This window comes from Neoarius graeffei, chromosome 14, assembly GCF_027579695.1.
Source record: "Neoarius graeffei isolate fNeoGra1 chromosome 14, fNeoGra1.pri, whole genome shotgun sequence".
Lineage (NCBI taxonomy): Eukaryota > Metazoa > Chordata > Actinopteri > Siluriformes > Ariidae > Neoarius > Neoarius graeffei.
Window position 1 is genome coordinate 25,979,204 of NC_083582.1, and position 15,253 is coordinate 25,994,456.

General features: G+C 41.5%; 1 protein-coding gene across 1 annotated transcript in view; it reads left to right on the plus strand.

Annotated features, from left to right (window-relative positions):
* The first annotated feature begins 296 nt into the window (after nt 1–296).
* dnajc9 (DnaJ (Hsp40) homolog, subfamily C, member 9) overlaps nt 297–15,253 on the plus strand; it is a 68,740-nt gene continuing 53,783 nt past the window's right edge. The window contains exon 1 of the mRNA XM_060939478.1: nt 297–403. The gene's annotated coding sequence lies outside the window, so the exon portion shown is untranslated. The remainder of the gene's footprint in view (nt 404–15,253) is intronic.

The window sequence follows — 15,253 nt, forward strand, 5'->3', positions numbered from 1 at the left end:
TGGCAGGAATACGCCATGCTGCATCCAAACTTGCCATAAACTGTAGAAGAACACTAACGTGCCTCTGTCCGAATTCACTCCCCTTGGTCACTATTCAGTATAACAGAATGAGCACTATATAGTGCACTGGTAATTTATCATTCACTACCAGCGGTTACATTTCGTGATACTAGCAAACACCACCACATATTATTTTGTAATATACTGACATTTTTAAAGCTGTGTTATGCTTTACAATGGTTATTCCCGCCGCCTTGGTATACCTCTAGCGCCCTATGTAGTGAATGTGGTGTGGTTTGTAACATAGCCTTTTCTTGAACGCGCGGTAACTTTTGCTGGTTTGGTATTAGCAGCAGGAAAGTCTGTCGGACGCGTTATACACCGCTGGGTACTTGTTTTGTGGGTAAGTCAAAACAATAGAAGTGCTTTTTATTTGAATGAGTAAATGTGCAGTTTAGACACTCTTTGTATCTCGGTGCTGGATAAGAATAAGTGGTTTAGTGAGTTAGCCTGAAGCCCGCTGTGTGCTCTGGGGTTTTATTTCTCATGTGATGTGATGTAAGGAGTTTTTCCCTCTGGAAATGAACTTTCTGTCAGTTTAAGACTCTACAGAGACAGGCTTAGTGACCCCGAGTTAAATCAGGAATAAACGTATTTCTGTATACGCGTCAGGAAAGTGTTAGCATTTTTGTTAGCTAAATTAAAGGTAGACTGCCTTTCATATTTTTCATGTTTAGGTCATAAAAAGAATCCTCCCTGACACCCGGTTATTTTTGTTTAGTGGCCCGAAAGCTACTGAAATCAAAATCACAGATTTCCAATGTTGTTTTGTTGTTATCAGGGGTGATAGTGGAAAAAATTCCTGTCACGGTCTGAATTTACCAGGTAATTTTAAACTGTAGCAGCCACGGTCTAACCTTACCACAGTATAAATTTACCAACTTGGTATAATTGGGCCTAGTCTGAATTTTACTAAATGTGAGTGGGAAGTATACGAGAAAGGAACCATAGGAAGTGACCATTATCCAGTTATGTGTAAGCTGAGCATTAATATTCTAAGACACAGGAAATGGTAGTAGATGGGTTTTCCATAAAGCTAATTGGGAAAGATTTATGGAGTTAAGTGACTCCTATCTCAAGGCAGTACAAGAGGAAGATGATGTTGAGAATTATGAGATTGAAATTCGGCAGAGTGTATATATCTGGCTGCAATGGCTTCTATTCCTAAAAGCACAGGTAAAAGTGTGAGGAAAGCTGTACCATGGTAATCTGGCTAACGCGACTTCAAAGCTCTGCGAGTATTTGGTCTGGCGAAGATATTAATGCTGCATTCATGTGCTATGGGAAGATGATATTTTCCAGTTGGGAAGTGGTATTTACCAGTGTGTTGTGTTCACATGCTTTTGTTGTTGTTGACAAATTAAAGATGGTGGACCAGATTCAAGTTAGCAATAGTTAGTTAGCTGTCGTTAGCAATAGCGTCTGCTCTGGATAGGTAAAAACAAACCATAACAACACATTTTTAAAGGAAACGGATTTCTAACGTATTATATTACACTTGTTAATGACGCAACATTGCATAGACACCAAAAACTACCCACTAGTACTAGTAAAAAAAAAAAAACTTTAGTAGCGTACAGTGCTTAACATTCAAGTGTCTTGTACCGCTCGCCGCCATGTTGAAAAGGTTAAAGTTCATCTCATCTCGGCAACTCGTGTATCAAAATTTTCTACGAGTTGCCCAGTGGAAAATACCACAAGAGGGGGCGTTCATGTGTGCTTTCCATGTCGGCGTTTGGTATTTACTATAATTCCCATAGCACATGAACGCAGCATAAGCCCAACCGTTTCCCAAAGTGCGTGGTTGACCCGCCTCCCTGAAATGCCTTAGTTTGCTATTGGTCGAAGCCAGAAAAGGCTGTGACGAAGCTTAAACCAATCACATCACTCTTTCCTCTGACGTATGTGACGCGACGGGGCTAACTGGTAGATTAAACTCTTACCGAAGCCGGTCGGGAGCAAGGCGAAAACGTCCTTCCTTTCAATAAATACCTCCAGGGCTGCTCTTTGCTCCGTTTTCAATGAGAACTTGCTCCATGTTCGTAATGTTTCTAGTGAATGAAGCGCTTCCGGCATCGATTCTGTAAACAATCTATGGCTTCCGGTCGCAGTTCTACTACGTCTTCTTCTTTTGATTAATGGCGTTTCACAATATTTAATTGTATATCGCCACCTACTGTATGAGTGTGTGAGTTGTTCAGGTCAAGTCTTCGGCATGATAGAGAAAAGAAAAAAAATTATATAAGGAGATTAGGAAAGTGTATGGAACTAAATTCTTCCCATTAGTCTAGTGTCTGTCAGATACGTCATAAGGGCTTTAATACTCTTTCCCTGCATTCCCTCTTTCAGAATGTTATGAATGTCTCCTTCTTTACCTACTTGTTCTAACCATTTTTCCCTAGGCCATCTTTAAAAAAAATCTGTTTCCTGTCCACCGGGTGGGCAAAAAAAATTTCAGTCGGGAGGGAGGGAGGGATTTATTTATTTATTTTTTATTTATTTTTATGATGGATAAGAAATCGCAATGCTGTGTTTGCTTTTTCTTTCAGTACTTTTTTTTTTATTACAAAAGCAGACACATTTAATTAAATATGACAGTTAAATCAACTGAAACTTGTACAAAAACTTTAAGTTAGCATTTTAAATGCTGACAGCAACATTTGCAAAACTTTTACAAAGGTACTTAAAATGTCTGACACACGGACTTTTTGTAGTTCTAAATCGACCGTTAGGCCTAGTTCGGATAAAATTACGCTATTAAAATGATCACTGAATGATTTGTTTTTCTGAATCTTTACTATTTTATTGTTCGCCAGAATACCATTTTGCGATTTCACACTAAAGCAAATGTTTGAAAACTCCGGATCTCCTTCCTTCATGGTGGCTGCCGTTTTTTTGTGGCGCATGCGCAGAGCTGATTCGACAGGGCTTTCCACAAGCGCCGGCTGGCGGCCACACAATTAAGTCCAGCCGGCTACTTTAATGACTATTTTTGTAGCCCACAGGCTCTAAATATTAATTTTCGATTTTAATAAAATTAAATGTTTATCTAACGGACTGACAATAATGTCAAACTGAACCGTTGATCAAGGCAGAGTAACTCATCCGCGCCCCGACATGCGGTGTGCGCGCGCACTCAGCTGCGTGAATGTGTCATGCACCGAAAATAAGAGATTTACAAGCCAGGAACGCCTCATGATGCAATACGCAAGAAAAGAAAGAAGATTTACTGCCATTTTACTTTGTATTTGAGTAAAAGTGAATAAATAAATGGTCTGTGGAAAATACATTTAACCCTGGGAACTGCGTGCACAGGAGTTTATTTTGTGTTTACCCCCCCGGCTACTTATTTGTCATGGCTGGCTAGTATGAGCCTTAGTGGAAAGCCCTGGGAATGCGGAAATGTCAAGTGCGATTTTAGATTTACGAACCCGAAAAAAATGTCGAAAAACCGGCGTTAAAAAAAAATTTCACCCGCACAAACGGCACTCACCCGGCCGGTGGACCGGAAACAGAACATTTTTTTAATAATGGTCCTATGATCGTTATATTTCTTACAGCAGAAAAGAATGTGTTCTATGTCTTCCTTAATCTGACACTCAGCACAAAGTCCATCAGTTTTCCCCAAAACATGTAATGTGGCATTGAGGCCAGTGTGTCCTAGTCTCAGCCTTGTGTGTGTAACTTCTACCTTCCTTCCCAGCCCCATTGAAGTGATTCTTTTCCCACCAACCTGTTGTTGCACATTAAAGTATTGCCTGCCCTTTGGGTCTGTCTCCCATTCATCCTGCCATCTACTCATAGTTATTGATTTGATAAGAGATTTAGCTTCCCCTTTTCCTAATGGTACGTGAATTGCAATACAGTGATGACCTAAAGCTTCCTTGGCAGTTTTATCTGCAACTTCATTACCCTTGAGGCCAGTATGAGCTGGTACCCAGCAAAATTGAACAGTGAGTCCAAGATTTCTGAGTTGAGCCAATAGCTGTTTCATTTCAAGAACTAGATCATCTCTTATTGCATTTCCAGAGACAAAGCTTTGCAAAACGGAGAGCAAGTCTGTGCATATGACTGACCTTAAAGGTTTAACTTCTTCAATCCATCTCAAAGCAGTAATTATAGCAGTTAGTTCTACTGAGTATATTGACGAGGTTATTCAGTCGATATCCATAGGTCTTCTTGAGTTCTGGTATGCAGATTCCTATGCCACACTGACCATTTTGAGGGTCTTTTGAACCATCTGTAAATATCTGTAGGTAATCATAGAAGGTAGAAATTAAATTTTTGCAATGTATTGCAAGGCTTTGTTCGTTGGAGTGGTCTTTCTTTGCTGTAAGTAATACTGTATTAACATCTGGAGCAGGGAGGATCCATGGGGAGACACTACTCATGGCCAATGCAGAGTTGAACTTAAGATTTTTAAGACCATACTGTCTAGCAGACTCATCAATATTCCATCCAAAGCCCGAAGCTTTTTTGGAGTATTCCCAACAGTCTGTAAGCACTGATATGGCTGGATTGTGAACGCTGCACTGTAATCTGACCCAGTATGTCAATGACAGTTTTGTAAATCGTAACTGAAGTGGGGTTTCCTCTGATTCCACTTGTAATGCACTAATGGGAGTTGTCTTAATAGCTCCCAGTGCTGTTCTCAGGGCCCTTGACTGTACTCTTTCCAGTTTCAGGAGGGATGTCTTACAGGCGGAGCCATACACTATACAACCATAATCAATATTTGATCTTATCAATGCTTTATAAATATTGAGTAAGGATTGTCTATCTGCTCCCCAACAGAGACCAGAGACCATTCGCATCAAGTTTAGAACCTTTTTGCACTTTGTTTCGACATATTCAATATGGTGTTTCCAAGAGAGTTTGTTGTCTAACCATAAACCCAAATACTTGAAGCCCTCTCCTCTTTTGAGTGCATGGTTGTAAAGCAGGACTTTATGTCTCTCTGGAACTTTCTTCCGTGTGAAGTATGTCACTTGCGATTTTTGTACAGAAAACTTAAAACCCCCTCCACTCCCCATTGTTCTAGGATGTATAAGTCCTTCTGTATTGTTTTAGTAATATATGGGATATTATTGCCCCTTCTCCAAATGACAGCATCATCAGCATACAGTAGCCCATCATTGATTCTGCTCAAGTTCTCAAAAATGTCATTAATCGTAATATTGAATAAAATTGGGCTAATAACACTGCCCTGCGGAATTCCACCTTCCACTAAGAACTCTTCTGACACGGCTTTTCCAACTCTAACCCTCAAGGTACGTTTTGATAGGAAATTTAAAATGTAGTTGTACATCTTCCCTTCAATGCCCATTTTCTGTAGTTTGATTAGTAGTCCTTCTCTCCACATTGTGTCATATGCCTTTTCAATATCCAGAAAGATTGCTACCATTGCTTCTTTCATAGTCAGTGCCTTCTCTATTTCATTTGTGAGTTTGACCAGTGCATCTGTAGTTGACCTTTGCTTTCTAAAACCTGTTTGATAACCATGGAGTAAGTTATTATATTCCAAGTAATAGTTAAGTCTAGTTACAACCATCTTCTCCATTAGTTTGCCCAGGTGTGAGGTGAGGGCTATTGGTCTATAGACCCTTTTCAGTCACGTGACCTTCGTAAACGCGACCGCCATTTTGGACATGTAGTGGACTTCGGCTCGAATCAGTTTGAATGCGAGGAAGGCGACAAACGAAAAACAAAAGAAAAAGGAGCGAGATGCAGAAAACACCTTCACTATCCAGCGACGTAGGGCATTTACAGGGCGAGCAGAGGGAGAGGTATTTGCAAAAATTGAGGTTAGCAGGCTTAGAGAACGACGTTTACCTGCTTCCACCAGGATTGTTCACTGACGTATGGAAGTACACGAAGCCCTCGTCTTTACCTGACTTCGGGCCACATGATCTGTATACCTATGTCGTTAAAAACCCATCGCCATACACAGGTATTGATCTGAAAGCGTATAAGAGTTTGGATGCCTACAAATATTTTGTGTCAGGCTGGGTAACATGCCTACATCAGTGGGTCGTCCCTGGAGCCGGTGGTCGCCATCTTATTACAGCTAAGGTTTGTTCACATTTTCATTTACTTTCGGTCCTCAGGATAAACAAAATGTTATTAAATGTCATTGAAATAACTTCTTAGTCTGTTGAGACATGGCCCGTTATAAATTTGCTGTTACCAGGCAATGACCTATTAGGGTCGGTGTCTGTGTTGTAGCAGTGTACTAGCAGCAAGCTGTTAGCACTAGCTAATGTCAACAACATAGTAGCTAGTATCTTACTGTAGCAATTAAGCATGCACCGATACCGATACTGGCATCGGCCCCGATACTCCACTAATATACTCATACTCGTACTTGTCAAACAGTTGCCGATACCATGAACCGATACCAGTGCCGATCCCATGCGCCGATACCAATGTTCCCCGCAGCGCTTTTTGTTCCATTCGAGAGAGAAAAAAAAACTGAAGCATTGTTGAGCTCAGGCTTGAGCATAATATGATAGGCTATACCATGCGCCGATAGTGTTCCGTGAAGCGCCTTTTGCCAGCGTCTGTTCGAGGAAAAAAAGCCTCTCCCAGGAAAAAAATTGTAAATCTCAAGCATTGAGCGTAGGCTAATTTCGTCAGAAGACAAAAAAAATTGTTCGACAACAACCCATTTTTCCATGACGAAGATGTGTTTGCGTAGTCATGAAACAGTGCCGTCACAACATCTTTCCCCAACACTGTCATTTTAAACATCTCTCCACATTCCACTCCCTTTCGCTGCCATACGCAGATAGGCCTACGCTAAGATCCCCAACGTTGTCCTTTTTTAATGTTGGCTATTCGCCTAGGTAAGGGTTTTGTAGGACAGGCTACTCACTAACAAACAAATGAAAATCGGATTTTTGTATAGGTGAATCCAACCGGCAGAGTTTTTAAGTACGAGTCCAACCGGGAGAGTTTAAGAGTGAGAGAGAGAGCTTTAAGAAATGGCTGATTGAGTTTTCCAACTTGTTTCAGTTGAGGGCAACGCTAAGACCAAGGAAATTGACGTCCCATCTACAGGTATGGAGCTCCATGAGCACGGGACGCGATGTTGCGAATGGACAGCAACAGCGTCTGCCTAACAAGTTCTGCGACTGAACAAGAGCGTGCTCGAGGCATTCAACTCTCCTGCAGCGCACATGCACATGAGAGGAGGGGGGGCATATTTTAGTCTGCATTACTGGCGATGGAAATTAAATAATACATCGTCGCCGGCCGCCACTGTTATCTTGTGCGCTCTCTGTGATGTTGCGATGGTCACTGCTCCTCCCTTTCACGCCCTTGTCTTGTTGCTAAATGTAATTGGAGTAGTTTAAGCGCACCACCAGAACAACCCTTAAGTCAACCAAGACCGCAATGTTGCGGAAGGCCGATGATAGAGGGGGTAAGTGACCAGCGGAGTGAAATGATCACGCTGCATGTGGTAACTCACTGCTCTCTCCTCCCTTCATCAACAATCGGTCTTACATGTTGCAAGAGTGCAAGTCTTTCTTGATTTCGAAAGTTGGACATTGTAATCTAATCCAAATAAATAGCAGCCTTTTTCAGAAATTGCAGCAGCTAAATATTTAACTCTTTGTGTAGGCTATTTGCAATGAGTGTAGTTTTCTGGGAGTGAATGTTGCGCGACAATCGAGAGAGGTTGCACACGGAAGCGCAGATAGCCTTGTAGTCCACGTTACACTGCCAGCAGACAGCGCCTCTTCATTTCACGGTAGCGCTTCTTTTGCAACATTATGTAGGCCTAGCGCAGCAGCGCTTAGGTTTTGCAACATTATTGTAACAATGTTGCAAAAGATAAGCGCTACCGTGAAGAGGCGCTGTCTGGCTGTGTGACGTGGACTCAAGGCTACTCTGCGCTTCTGGAGCAGCGGAGATTGTCAATGTGAACCCGTGTGCATGATCACTCCAGTTAGAAAACAACATTCACGGGAAATAGATAAAGTAGGCCTATTAAATATTCAAATGCTGCAATTTTTGAAAAATTATATTTTAATAACATCAACAGTATCGGTAGTACTCGGTATCGGCAAGTACTGAAATGATAGTACTCATACTCGTATCGTTTTTCACAAATGTGGTATCGGTGCATCTCTAGTAGCAATGTTTACGTTCAGTCATTTGGATGACTGTTAAAACCTTTCAGTCTCAAGTTTTTCCTTTACTGTATTTACTAGTTTACTGTAATTATGATCCGGCAGCTATTTACACCGGATCCAGTGTAAATAGCTGCCGGAGCCAACGTCCGAGGTTCCGGAGCGCGCTCCGGCTTTCTCCCCTCAAATTAAGCCCTGTACAGGTAAATAGCTGCCGGAGCCAACGTCCGAGGTTCCGGAGCGCGCTCCGGCTCGCTCCCCTCAAATTAAGTCCTGTACAGGTAAATAGCTGCCGGAGCCAACGTCCGAGGTTCCGGAGCGCGCTCCGGCTTGCTCTCCCTCAAATTAAGTCCTGTACAGATAAATAGCTGCCGGAGCCAACGTCCGAGGTTCCGGAGCGCTCTCCGGCTTGCTCTCCCTCAAATTAAGCCCTGTACAGGTAAATAGTTGCCAGAGCCAACGTAAATACAGTAAAGGAAAAACTTGAGACTGAAAGGTTTTAACAGTCATCCAAATGACTAAACGTAAACATTGCTACAGTAACATACTAGCTACTATGTTGTTGACATTAGCTAGTCAACAATAGCTACTACAGAAGAACAAAGAGGTTACAATGGGTTATTTTAACCTATTTGGTTACACATTCGCCGCCACAGAATGTTAACAGCAATGTAATGCCTTTTCTGGCTAATTTTATTCGTCTTACCTCCAACAAAGTGGTCACTGCACAAGCGCTGGTATGCCGAGGGCTGCCAATCTTTCCTGTTTATGGCTGCTATCCATCTTCTCCGTCGGGATCCGATAAAATGATAACCCTTGCCTTGTTTGTTGATGGTTACTACATCCAGGTGCACAACAATATAGTGGCATGATAGAAGTCTTGCTGAAAGTAAAAACTTTCTTTGCTGCCGTTCCTCAATGTTGGCTGTGGTAAACTACTGGTAGTACATGTCCAAAATGGCGGCCGCGTTTGTCGTGACGTCACGTGAAAAGGGTCTATAGTTGCCTGGCTCACTTTTATCTTTACCAGGTTTATGAAATGGGAGAATTGTTAATCTTTTCCAAGTAGTTGGTAATATGCCCTCCTTCCATACTTTATTAAATAACTTAAGAATAATTTCTAAAACTACGTCGGGGAGTTGTCTAAACATGGCATAGCATAAACAATCACTACCAGGAGCAGAGTAAGCGGTATTATTTAGAGCCATTTTCAATTCTGTCATGCTAAAATCAAGATCTAGACTAGACATGTTTGAATCCCTTTTGGTAAAAAGGTTCTCATTCATACTCAAGATTTCCTCTTTTCTTTTCTTAAAACAGTCTTCTAAATGATTACCTTTGTGAACATCTGCAAAAGTTTTAGCTAATATATTAGCCTTATCAACATCCATAATATATTGGTTATCCTTGTTAGTTAAGACAGGAATATGAGGAGGTGTCTACCAGTCATCTTTTTGATCATCATCCATGCTTGGTTGAGTGAGGTTTCTCTGCCTATTGATGAGCAAAAGCTTCTTCAAGATTCTCTTTTTGCCTCTTTAATAATTCTTCTAGCTACTGCTTTCTTCGTTTGATAATCCAATAAGTTGTCATATGTTAAAGTATTACGTAATAGCTTAAAAGCTTTATATTGGTCCTTAATTGCTCGGGTACATTTATCATTCCACCAGGGGACATTCCTTGGGTTATTCTGACCCTCACTCATTGGTATAAATTGTCTTGCTGTAGAATAAATAAAAGAGCTTATACTGTCATTCATGTCATTCACACTCTGATCAGATGGTATCAGTTTAGCCAGGTCTGCAGACATGTTCTGGAATTCCTCCCAGTTAGCTTTCCGAAAAAGCCATTTATGATGTATATAGTTAGGTTCAGTCCTGATTTCCACATCCACTTTACACCAGATAGGAAAATGATCACTGCCAATATTAGTTGTTTGGTCAGTTTTCCATTCACATCTGTAAGCTAATCTTCTGTCAACTAAGGTTAGGTCAATACATGAAGTCTCATTCTTAAGGATATTGAATCTAGTACCGGAGCCATCATTCAAACACACTAACATCCTGTCATTGATGACTTCTTCAACCACCATACCATTCAGGTCAGTGTGTTTGCTACCCCATAAACTATTGTGGGCATTAAAGTCGCCACACCAGATCTCTGCATTATTCCTCCTGGTAACATTATTTAAAAGATCAATAGTTAGAGCTTTACATGGGTTATAATAGTTAATTATAGTATACGTCTTCTTAGGCCCGTTAAATATTTTTGTTACAATACATTCATGTTCATTACTTGTTTTAAGAATTTTATATGGAATCCCTTCTTTAATGAATGTTATACATCCACCACCTCTCTCATTATATCTGTCGTGTCTAACAGCACTGTAGCCCTTAATGACAAATTGTAAGTGGGCTTTCAACCAGGTCTCCTGGATACAAATGACCTCTGGTTTATCAGTTAACTTTTGAATATATCTTTTAAGTTCTTGTCCATTGGCTATTAAACTTCTTGCGTTCCATTGTAAAATGAAAAGCATCATATACCATTCATATATCTTGAGTCTGGCCATATTTTAGAGTTAGCATTTCATGTATCTCATCTGCTTTAGCAGTAGCCCCTAAGAAGTCATTGGCAATTTTTACAATAGACTTAATCCTGTCGCTTTTACTTGAATATTTCAATGTTTTATTCATTACTGTACAAAGGAATGCAATAAAATCATTTTTCTTCACTAGCAGTGTTTCCTTTGTAATTTTGGTGCTGCATTCACACTTTTCCAAGGCTGGCGTAGGCCTAGGACCAGGCCTAACCTGGTAATGATTTCCAGCCAATACCTGCTCGTTCAAGTTAGTAGTTCTGTCATATTGGCTCCATGTAGGTCTTGTCAATGTGGTAGGAACACTAGATACTCTTGTCATTCTGCACTGTCTTAAGGGCGTTCTCATAAGACATATTACGTGTGAATCTGCATTTCTGTACCTCCTTTGCCTCCTTCTGTTTTTCACAACCACGATATGCAGCACTGTGTGGGCCTCCACAGTTGCAACACTTCAACACTAAAGTCTCACATTTATCATATTCATGGTCCCCACCACATTTAGCGCATCTTAATTTCCCTCTGCATTGGCTTGCAACGTGTCCAAATCTTTGGCATTTAAAACACCTTAAAGGAGGAGGGATGTATTCGCGAACTGTGTAAGACATAAAGCCCATTTGGACTCTAGCTGGCAGGTCTTTACTGAAACTTAACAGAATTGATGTGCTGTCTATTTTCTCCTTACCTTTAGTTAATCGCTTAGCTTCTAGTACTGCATATTTGGATAGATTCTCTTTTATCTCTTCAATAGAGACAGTCGTAGGAATTCCATATATGACCCTTCTTGCTCTGGACGCTGTTCCTGGAATGTGTGAGGATATCTTAAGCTTATTAAGAGTGTTTTTCTTTAGAATGTTATCACGTTGCTCTTCTGAGCTAGCATAGATTAACAGTCTACCATTCCCCAAGAATGCAGCATGATGAATCTTCCCTATTTCTTTCTGAATGGCATTAGTGATGTGAATTGGGTGTAAGTCTGGTCCACCTTTTGCTTCGAAGGCAATAATTACTTTCCATGTTCTAGCCTCTACTTCTAACTTGGACTGTCTTCTAGTCACTCTTGATTTCTTAACCACTGAGGCCACCGATTCTCCACTGCTATCTCTGTCTGACAGCTTCCTCACTCGGCTAATTTCATCCCAAAACACATCATTACACAAATTATGACTTTCCAAGTGCCCACCAGACTTCTCCGCCATGACCACTCACATTCACTATACAGTTTCTAGTAAAGGCCCGGTCCCACTGGCCGATGGACACAAAACGTATGCAAAAAGGACACAGCGGACGAGCAAAACTTCGGGGGTGGCTCTATCCGTTTTCATCCGCTCCAGAAATGGACAAAATTGGCGAAAATTTGCGAAAACAGAAAGGAAAAGAACGGACGTGGGTAGTATATAGCGGGGATGTTAAACGCATGTTCATAGGAAGCCTAGCGGATGGAAGTGGATGACAGCTCCGAAGGGGTTACCGGTGATAACTGAGAAGCGGACGCATAGCAGAAAGAGCGGATGCATAGGGGATGAAGGGGATGCATCACGTACGCCTAACGGAAACAAAGGGGATGTTGCGCGGATGTATATCGGATGCAGACCGTTCACTGCGCATGCGGGGGGTATGAATTGCGTCTGCTCCGCGGATATAAAGGGATGCAGCATGCACGCCGTCAGCATAAAGCGGAAAGACGTGCTGGCGGCTACATCGATACATCTCCACTACTAGATGATTTTCTCCCCCTTTTTATACAAAATATCGATTGTCCGCTAGGTGTCCTTCTACATACTCTAGACATACTCCAGACATCCTAAATATACGAGATACATCCCAGATATAAACGCTTTGTCCGTTTTGAATACTTTATATACGAGATGCATACGCTTACATCCTTTCTATTTCCGTGCTACTAACGATGAATAGACGTTTCATGTACCTTATCTTTCCTCCCTCTTTCCGTTTTCAGCTGCAGCGGATGTGAGTTGCGAGGATGCCCAGAGGATGCAGAGAGGATACAGCAGACGTTTAATGGATGATAACGGACATAGAACGTTTGTTGCTCGTATATGTCGCGGATTTACATCGTACACGGCGGAAAGTTCATGCGTTCTAAAAGTTTTGTGCAGCTCAAAACGTTTTGCGCGGATGAAATCACAGTGGACGGATGCTCGATGGATAGAGCGTATGAAGCACGTATGCAATGAGTACACAACGGATGCATAGCGTTTTCCAATGGATGGCAAAGATTTTTTTACGTTTTACATCCTCTTTGCATCCGTAAGTGCAGTGGGACCGGGCCTTAAGATATCAATGTTATCGTGTATTGAAGAAAGATTTAAATTCTCCGCCTCACAAACGCAAGTTCCCTTGGGTGTGTCCAGCCGGCTCCTGCTCCCGCCGCCGTTCTACTACGTCACTGCCTTGAACACGCCTCTACCCAGGGCCGTTGGAGATGCTCAAAGTTGATTGGCTCCCGATTTTTCGGGGGCTTGGAAGAGCTGTAGATAGCTTGCCTTGCCAGACTAAGCTCGCAACAGGCCCTCGTGTTGCGTCACACTTAGGATGGGCGGGCCCAGGCTAGTACCATGGTGGAATGAGACATGTGCTGAAGCCATAAAGAACAGAAATCGAGCTTTTAGAGTGCTGAAAAGAACTCATAATTTTCAACATCTAATTGATTATAAACAGCTTCAGGCAGTGGTGAGAAGAACTATAAGGTAGACGAAAAGGACATACTGGAGGGAGTACTGTAGCTCTATTGGGAGTACAACTTCCATTGAGCAAGTACTGTATGGGGGATGATCAAGAGAATGGAAGGCAATAGAAGAGACTGGTGCTATCCTTTCTGATGGAAAACGGGTGGCAGTATCAAATGCAGAGAAAGCAGAAATGATGGTGAAATCATTGAGTAAAGTACATAGCTCCTATAATCTGTCTGAAGAGGATAGTGTTGTCACGATACCAATATTTTGGTACCGGTACCAAAAATGTATTTCGATACTTCGATACTTTTCGATACTTTTTCAAATAAGAAAGAGAATGCAGAAAATGTCATTGCTAACTTTATTAATAGAAAATCGTAACAACGGCAATTTTAGAAAAGTTAAATAAAAGGAATCAAACTAGAGTAACGAGAACCAATAAACAGTTTACACCAACATCTGTCAACTTAAACCTCACCCTTCTCCCTCTCTTGCTAATTCTTTTGGAGTAGTACTACTGAGTCTGTCTCAGGCATTTTGTGTTTTTCAAATTCTTGGCCAAGAAAACCAACATGTCTAAATTTTCCTCACTCAACCTAGAATGCCTTGGACTGCATATGTTTCCAGATGTGCTGAACACGCGTTCTGAAGCACAGCTTGTGGTTGCAATGCACATATGTTGACGTGCAAACTGAGCCAGGATGGGAAGATCAGCCTCGTGTTGCGCCCACCAGGCTAGGGGGTCCTGTGCAGCACTCGGTTCTCTTGACTGTTCATAGTCACTCATCTCTTTTTTTATTTTGTCCTCAAGTGTTGTTGCCACTGCCAGTGTGGATGAAGGCCTTGAACTCTCTGCTACCCTCTTTTCAGAGGTGATGGTGCAAAGTAGGCTTTTTAGATCACTTCTTTTTTTTTTTTGCTGCTGGTTCGTGGTCTGAGCCAGAGGCTGCTTGTTGCTCTGCTCTCCTCTCCTCTGAAAAGTGGAAATGTGTGAGCTTTCAGGAGCAGTTCTTCTTTAACTTCTTTTTCCGTTGTAACAAATGTGCTTTTAAATCTGGGGTCCAGGTAGGTGCTGATGTTCAGTGCCATCTTAATTAGGGATGTCCCGATCAGTTTTTTTTTGCCCTCCGATCCGATACCGATCATTTGATTTTGAGTATCTGCCGATACCGAGTCCCGATCCGATACTTCTTATAATCCATAAAAAATAAAGACGAGGAAAGAAACGGATCCAGGATGTTCCTCATTTTTTATTTAACACCTTATTTTAACATCCAACAACTCCGTTAGCAAACAGAGCACTTACGTGAGGCAGTTTGAACAATAAATAACAAATTTAAAAAAAAACCTTAAAATACCTGGCAGGAATGTAAACAAATAAAAAAAAAATAAAGTGCCACAGTACCGGTAATTTGCTTTTAAGAACGCATCTCACAGTGGTGTACAGTAATTTCAATTAAGGAAATGAACGTTTTTCTTGATGAAAACAAGCATTTCTACCCTTTCAGGTTTGAGCCCGTTTCTTTTGTCATCCAACGAAAAAAAAAGATCTCATGCTTTGCTTTCCGCTTCGAACTGCTTCCGTGTTCAACTTTGCCGGCAACAGGCAGCCAATAACCAATAGCGTCTCCGCTACAAAGTGATGTCATGCCGCACGCGTTGATGTTGCTGTGTTGAGACAAGAGGTCTGGTCTCACTCCGTGCCAACGCATAGCTATTGATGTGTTAAAAATGAGAATATATTATATAGATATATATCCGAT